An 8708-nucleotide genomic window follows, 5' to 3' on the forward strand; every position below is an offset into this window, starting at 1 on the left:
TATCACACTGTAATTGCGGAAGAGAAAATAGAGTGTGTAGAGTTCAGTTGTCTATGGTAATTTAGGCATTATATGGCAAAGACAGGGACCTTACCTACGCAGTCTGATTCCAGGGTCTGTGTTCTTAATCACTTTACAAAACTACCTGGGGAAATATGTGTGATGCATTTAAGAATCCCAGTTAATTTCTCTGTGTTCCACAAGGCAATGAGATATCCAATGAGACATATGCTCTTAATGCTGAATTTGAGCCAGATAGCTGCAGCCAAGTAGTATTTTCAATGACCCATGTTATGAGAAGCTCTTGTCCTTTCTGAGGTTATGCCTTGGCTTATTTACAGATGACATGCCTGCTAACTTATCAGGTGAACTGAAGCAGGAGAGATAGTTAATGTGTTTACCCAGTGGATGATGTGAAACATGCAATAAGGTGCCAAAATCCACAGTTAAGCAGCTCAGTCTGCACAATTGATCCAAAGAATTGGGGGAGCAGTGAGAAGTCAATTTTCATGAAAAGATGATGCTGAGAAGCCCTTCAGTGCCTGCTGCTTTCCCTTTTCAAGTGGCCCTGAGAGGACAGTGCCAGGCTGTGGACAGGTTTTCAACTGCTGCTGCTCCCCAGGGACAAGGGTGAAATGACACCAATGAAAAGGTGTGGCGATGTGAATGTCATTTGTCCTGCCATTTACTTTTTCTCCAATGTGATTGTGAGCTTTGACACCTGTGGGGGAGAAGGAGGCAATCTTTTAATTAGGTTCCTTCACTGATTTACACAGTGCTTGAGTATCAAAATGTTGGATTGAGTCAGCTGTGACTTTGTTTTTCCTTTTCTTGTACTCTTTAAATACAAAGTAATTTTAAATTTTGTTGCTGCATTCTTTTTTTTCATTTGGTGGTATATTTTGGGTGTCCAAACAAGTGTAGCAGGGTGAAAAATAGCATTGTTTAAAGAGCTGGCAGCAAAGTTTTTCTTAGGGAAAGAACAGTATCAATTTAGGCTAGTGCCCTGATAAAACATTTAAGATGTAGAAGATAAAGATGAAGCCTAGGGGAAATGACTAAGAAGGCAATTGTATGATGAAGGAAAAGGCTCTTACGTGATATTTTTCCTAAGACATAAACAGGAATTTGAGAAAGGACAGAAGTGAAGGAGAGGGGAAATCTGGCAATTTGATGGGAGGATAAGATGAACGTAGTGGCTAAGAGAAGCACAAAGGCATCTAAGGACTGAGAAGTCTAATGTCCAATTTTAATTCCCCCTTGTCCTCCCTATCTCTCTCACAATGTAAACAGCAAACATTGGCCCTCAAGTTGTGTGCAATATACAAACCATCATAGGATAGATTTCGAGTAAAATTAAGGAAAGGGGACTGACTTCCTGGTCTGGGCACACCTGGAACAAAAAGATGTGAGTAGACCAGTCACAGGAGGGAAAGTGAAATTGAGACCAAGGTTAAAACAACAGCAGAAATTTATTTCAGAGAAGATGCTCCACTTTCCACAAGATCTGTGACCCAAGTCTTGAGTCCATTTCCTTTAAACGTTGAAGAGTTGCCTCAGCAGACACTTGAGTGACACAAAGAAAAAGTAGACTAAACTAAAACTTGCAGGGATTTTTCATTGGCATATACAGAAAACCTTATAATTAAATAGCCTGCTAGGTTTTAGGTCAAAGCAGATATTCTACCATCTCCCATCCTCTCCTTATTTTCATGATAATATATGATTTGGTGATTTTTAAATCAGTTTCTTAGATTAAAGAACAAGATGCTGAGAAGGACAGAACTCAGGCTCTGCATCAGAAACACGTGGGTTGGAAAAATGCCTCTACTGTTTGTAAACCACGCATTCTTAGGTTGTTTTGACTCTATGATTGTTATTTTTTTTGCAGGAATAATTTGTAATTATTTTTTATTTGGCTTACTTGTTTCTTGTCTGTTTACTTGGTAGAGAACAGGCTGCAAAACCCATGAAAGAGTGACAGTGGCTGTTGTGTTGTTATTGCATCCCTAATGCCTGCCCCATCAAGGATACTCCAATATGAATACATTGAGTGGATACATAAAGTTTTTTTGATCTTCTGTTTATGAAACTGAAAAGAATGAGGGTGGGAATAATACCACCCCTACTATAGGTCGCTGTGAGAATAAAACAACCCAGGTGATGACACTTAGTACAGAATCTAGATTCACAGTAAATGTCAACTTTCTTTGCCTTCCAAAGTCATAGGTTTGTTCCCTTTCTGGAACAGTGAGGCCACTCTTCTCTATGACCATACTCTATGATCTTTGCTACCCTCCCACAGTATGTTCTGGGTTTATAAAGATCTTAGAGAAAAAGAACATAGGAAGTTCAACATAGCTCTGCCGGGAGTACTAGAAAAACATCAAGCACCTGCCCTTCAAGTAGGGAAGATCCACGACATTAACTACAATGACCAAAGTTTATTACTGGCATGTACTCCTGTCCGTCTACCAAGCTTAGAAAAAAGGTGCTAGTTTGGCCTTTGACTCCTGAGGGCTCTTCTCTGCATGGTTTTTTTTTTTTTTTTTTTTTTTTTTTTTTTTTTGCCATGAGAAGATCTGTGAATGAATGGTATTATTTTGTTAATTGATAGTTACCAAAGGAGAGAGCAGTTACCAAACCCATATCAGAAAATTAACGATAAGGGATGAAAGAAAGGATCATGCTCTTGGAAAGACCAAGAATGAGGCTACGTGGAGGAGAAATTAGAGCAAACAATTCAAACCCATCAAAAAGAAAAAAAAATAGGAAAAGGAACAGACATCACAAAATACAAAAGTGACTAAGAGGAGAGGGGGCTCCCTGTTTGGGTATGGGTGGCTTTTGAACTGCAGGTCCCTATTTAAGATTTACAAATAAGCAGGTGTCACCACCTCAGGGAGATAATAGGAGAAGCAGGCTGGATCTGTTTGTGGAGTTTAAGACTAAAGACCAAGAGACCCAAGAAGTCTGGCTGCTGGAGAGTGTGAAGGGAAAGGTTAGCCTAGGCTTCCATGTGAGAGAGTCAAAGGATTCCAGGGAGTCTGTCAACCAGGAATTCACTTCAACAAATTTTGAGGTTGCCTATCCTGACCTTTTTAGGTTGTGCTTATTAAAAATATTTTAGGATAGGCACTATAAGTTATAGCAATTGTAGACATATTATTCATGTCTGACCATGAACCCAGGCAACTTGGATTCTAGATTTGGCTCTGTCTTTACTGTATTCTGTGACTCGGAAAAATCATAAACCCTCTGTGAATTCTCATTTTCTCATATCTAAAGTAAAATATTACTGAAGAAACACTTCACATCTCTTACAGTCTTAAGATTTTTCATTTCAGCCCCTCCAATTGTAGGGTTCCTCCCCTTCTTTGGGGTTCCCAGGTTCTTGCTGTGTTTTGAGGGGTGTCTGCAGGAAGTTATCAGAAGCAGACTGTTGTCTGTGATATCACATGTCACTCCTGATCACAAATCTTTGTAAAAGTGACGCATACTGTCAAAGTTAAGTCCTCAGTAGGGGCTCATGGGGAGGCACAGTTGGCAAAGGCCCCTCGACCTGGGTGATAAAATATTCACCACTATGTGGAAGCTTGATAGTTGGAGATGAGAGATCGGTTCCTAGGTAGTTCCTGGGCATTTGGACAATGCAGTGAACTTGATGAGTTCCACTTGCCAGGCTCTTCCTATATAGCTGACCTATCCTGCTATGAAAACTTCCTTAGGAGCTTCCTTCTCCTTGTCCAATGAAGCTTGATAACTTATTTAACTCAGGCCCAGGACCATTATAACTCAACAACTTGTTCTGTTCTCAGCGGGTAGTACAGGCTTAATTCTCAAACGTTTCTTTGAGATGTGGGGAAACATGAGCCTTCTATTCTGCAAAGAAAAGGAAGAAGGCAAAACAGTTTTTGTATTAAAGCTGTCTGAACTAGCAACAATCTAGATGCTAGATTGGATCATCTCTAAGGTCTCTTTCAGGTGTGACATATAAATTTGAAGCCAGGAGCAACAGAAGATTGCTTTTCTTTCTGGCAACACTATGGTGAGAAAACCTTAGACTCTTTAGGACTTGGAAGTATTAAAACTTTTAGACTCCAAGATACAGAAAAGAATGAATGGTAGCATGTAACCCAAATCTTTGGTATCATGGTTTGGTGGATTTTTCATACCAAACTGCTATGTGCCGCTATTTAGAATGATGGTCTTGGAAAAGCCAGACTGTAAATGTATTTCTTATGAATTTGATGGTTATCTAACTTAATCAGCATGCTGATTCCTTACTTTTAGAGTTCCCAGGAATTGTTGGAAAGGGTTTATATGGGCAAGTGAGTTAGGAAAAAATGACAGAGAAACCATAATCATTACTTCACAGTTTGAGAGTCATAAGCAAACATCTGAGACCTTCCCTCTATGTAGACTGACATTTTCCTTTATAGCTCAGTCTGTTTAATCTAGTTTCACAATGCTGCCTGAATCATGACAAGCATTGCCATTCTGATTTTTTCAGCCAACTGAAATAATCTAGAAACATCTGTGGGCCATTCCTCGATGCAGAGAGAATATAGGATACAGTCTTTGACTCAGTGCTTTATGCCTGTCTTGAAGAGAGCTTAGTTTTTCATTCACTCATTCATTTAAAAAATTTCATGCATTCATTAATCCAACCATTTATCCATCTGTCTGATACTGGGCATTAATTATGTATTAGGCACTCTGATAGGCAACAAAAGTGTCTTAGATATTTCTATCCGGAAATAAAAGGCAGGAAGCAAGAGAGGGACACATTTTTTATTTCAGTGTCAGGTGGTGGTGAGGCATCAAAGATGTATGCATTTGCAGCAGAGTTTATTGAGGGGAAGTGGCTGCTGTGAGCAATCATCTGAAACTAGGCTGCCCTTTCTGCCACTGTGGCACATGAGTCTTAATGCTGTTCCTGGGAAGAGGCAGGGAGCCTCCAGGGAGCAAGGAGGACTCCCCAGTTTCTCTTTGTATTCTAGGCTCATAGAAAGCACCATTTAGGACTCCTCATGGGGCACAATCTCCCTAGGCTCCCCTCTGCTACTATCCTCTCACTGCGTATTCTTAAGGAAATTAGATGAGGCTCTAATGTAGTACAAAGTTGATTAACAATTTAAGCACACACTCTCTCCAAGGGAGGCACTCAGATGAAACTACCTAAATGTGCCTGCCTAAAATTAAAGCAATTAACCTAGAAAGGTGCACACCCAGGACTTCAATCTCTGAGCTATTTTCATCCACAGAAGGAGTTTATGAAATTTATATTTTTATCTGGGATATTGTCCATTCTTATTTCTTTTCCCCAAAAGTCAGATAGTTCTTTACTGGCCTAGAGGGAGTGGTCTTGACAGCTATATTCAAGGCCTTCTTGAATGGATATTTTGTGAGAAGTCTTAGAAAAACTTCAAGGAATAAGCAAACTCAAATTTTCATGTTCAGCAAAAGCTCATCTGCCTCATCTGAAAAATGGGAATAATAGAACCTCATTGGACTGTTGCACAGAGAAGATAAGATAATGTAAAGCTGATACGAAAAGGCTTAGCTCATAGGTGGTTCTCAATAGCTATTACTGCCCCCCTTCTATTTGTTTGAGGAAAATGCCAATCCCCTTTGGATTCTGGGAAGGGCCTGTAAAGGGTGCCTTAACTCAGCCTGGGAGGAATGCTTATTAGGCATTCACCTGAAGAGTGGAGGGAGGAAGAAAGGTGAATAAGAAGGAATTAGACTTTGCTGGATGATGCTGGGCTCGCTGAGGCAAGTGGCTACCTTTAAAAAAACATTATGTGGCACTCGTCCTTTCCTAGGAATGCAGATAGCACTACTGGTTTACCTACACCTTCCTGGCTAGCAGAAGTATGTTCCAGGCTCCTGAGCTGTCCAGGATGTTGAAACTGAAGAAGTAGGGACCAGGTTTGAACAGAAAGGTCTTCTTCCTGGGGAACTGTCTTCTGTAAGAAGGAGGCTTGCTGTTCCTTCACGTTTTGCAGATCCAGGACTCTGTTGTTCCTGGATTTTGTATCTTTGTTTTCCTAAAATTGACATCCATAGGAAGGCAGCCTGTACTTCTTCACTAGCACCACAGGAGAAGAACATGGCTTATTGAGAGACCCAAACTCACTTCTTCCAACACAGCACAACCTAACATGATAGTTAAGAATGTCTTCTATGTATTATAACTGACTAGGTTCAAATCCTAGTCCTTCATGTAATCCTTTTAAGCCTTAGTTTCTTTGCTTCATTATGGAAATAGTAAGACCTAACTTGTAGTGTTGTTGAAGGATAATAGAGCACATAAAGCAATTAACCTAACACTTGACTCTTAATAAGGGCTTAATACATAATGGCTATTATATTTGTGGTTTGTCTCTTCCTTTCATGCTTTCTCCTATGCACAAAACGTTTTGGATTAAACAACTCCATGGACTTCGTGAGGGAAAATGTTTGCAGAACCTCTTTAACAGATGATCATTGGAATGGAGCCTGCAGTTTCCCTAGGCTTGTCTTTTAGCTAAGGATCTCCTTTACAAATTCAGATGAGGCTCAGGAAAGTCTGAAATCACCCAAAGCTAAGTAGTAAGGGATTCACTATTTTAGGACATGGGGCAGATGCTGCCTGTTCTCTCTTTATATCCCTTGGGCCTTTCTACTTTAATAATCTTCAGTTGAATTCTAACTGTCAACATCTACATCTCTCCCTGCAAGGGCTTTCACAGAAGCTGGAGAAGGTCTCTTGGCAAGATAGGCTAGGAGTGCTGGGAATTAACACCTGAGGAAAGCTGTGTATAAAAACCTCAGCTCCCTTGCTGCTCAGGTGGGATTACCCTGAAATGTGTGTTTTACAGTTTCCCAGAGGTTTCTCATGGGATGGAGCTTCAGTCTATCTACAGTGGTAGCTGGAATGATAATGCATCATGTATTTGCTGCCTTTCTTCATCTGTTATGCCTCTCCCCTCCCTTACTGATATTTCCTGTACCTCCCAAATAAACTACTTACACTTGAATTCCTGTTTCAGGATATGTTTCTGGGAGAACCTAACTTGAGAAGATAGGATTAAATTCAGAGGAGAACAAAACACTAGCACGTGGTGCTCTTGAGGGCTGAGAGTGTCTCCATTGCCATTGTATCCCCAGCACTTAGGGCATCATTTGGCTCAGGTTAGTCACTCAATACATACTTCATTCAGGGAATGAGAAATAGAGGTAATAATTTAGCCTCTGAGGGAGCAAAGTAGAAAACTCTGCATTATTTAACAAATAACCTGCATTAATTTATATAGGAATTAACTATTTAGAATTTTAGAAGGCAATTTTATATATGTCTTCTGCAGATATTAACAACTTTATTTTACAGATTAAGAAACTTAATTTGATCATTATATTAACTTGCCCAATGCTGTGCTGTAGATCGTAGTGCTGGAAATCACAGCATGGTCCTTGCAGCAAAGTCAAGCTTTTCCTGTCACCATCAGTGTGTTAGCTTGCCAGCAGCATGATGCCTTTGCCATTCAGTTGTCAGGTTTCAGCCAGACACCACACTGAGCATGATCCAGGTTGCTTTTCTTCTCTTCTCTTAAAATCTTCTGACTTAGAGGTCCCTAACCTGGGGCCCACATGGCCTCTGAGGCCTTAGTATTTATATGTGCTTTTTTTGTTTGTTTGTTTGTTTAAACAAAGGGATCCTTAGTTTCCACCATTCTCAAAGAATTCTGGGATCAAAATAAACAGCCATTGTCCAAGCTGCTGCTGCTAATAGTGCCTTAGTTTCTGAAGATAAAGTGCTTTTACTATTATCATTTCACCTACCTGCTTCACCATCATTTATTGGACTTTGGGACAGTCTAAGCTTTCTTTATGAAGTCAGTGATTTTCAGAAAGTCAGTAGGTTTCTTTGTTTTTTTGTTTTGTTTTGTTTCATTTAGAAAAAAGTTGGAAAAATCACTCAGGATCCTTAATATGCATATTAATATTTTTTTTCCTTATGCTTGAATGTCACTCAAGCCTCAGTTTTAATTCAAGACTCTCCAATACTGGGCAGCAATCAACTTTCCCATCATATCCTCCATTGGTTCTCTCTAGCTTCCCAGCTGCCCAGTGACACTTGACCAGTCTCATTTCCTGAACCTTTTCTTCTTTCTACATCATAAATCCCATTTGAAATGCTGTCCCTTAGACCTCTTGCCAGTTGAATTCCTGCAAGTATGTCAAGGCATAACTCAAATGCCATTTCCTCAGGCAAGCTTTCTCTCCTAATATAGAATGATATTTATAATGATAGCTAACATTTATTGAGGGCTTGCTATGGACCGGGTGTGATGCTAAGAAGTTTTTGGCAAATATTTGAACCAAAACCTTTCAGGCTTTTGAAAGATTAAGTAATGTTAGCTTCTATAACAACAAAACAAAACAAACAAAACATAATCTCAGTGGCTTCACGGAATTGGAACTTATTTCTCATGTATGTAAAGTCTCGATAAGTGTTTCTGATAAGCAGGCACTGTGGGGATTTAAAGACTTTGGATCTTTCCATCCTGTGGCTCTGCCATCTTTAACAAGTGGCTTCCAAGCTTCCTGGCTTGGAGAGAAAGGATAAATGCTCACATATGAGAAGATTTTATGGGCCAGTCCTAGAAATGGCACATATCACTTCCACTCACATTCCATTATCTACAATTTGTCTTATAGCT

Source organism: Pongo pygmaeus, chromosome 2, assembly GCF_028885625.2.
Source record: "Pongo pygmaeus isolate AG05252 chromosome 2, NHGRI_mPonPyg2-v2.0_pri, whole genome shotgun sequence".
Lineage (NCBI taxonomy): Eukaryota > Metazoa > Chordata > Mammalia > Primates > Hominidae > Pongo > Pongo pygmaeus.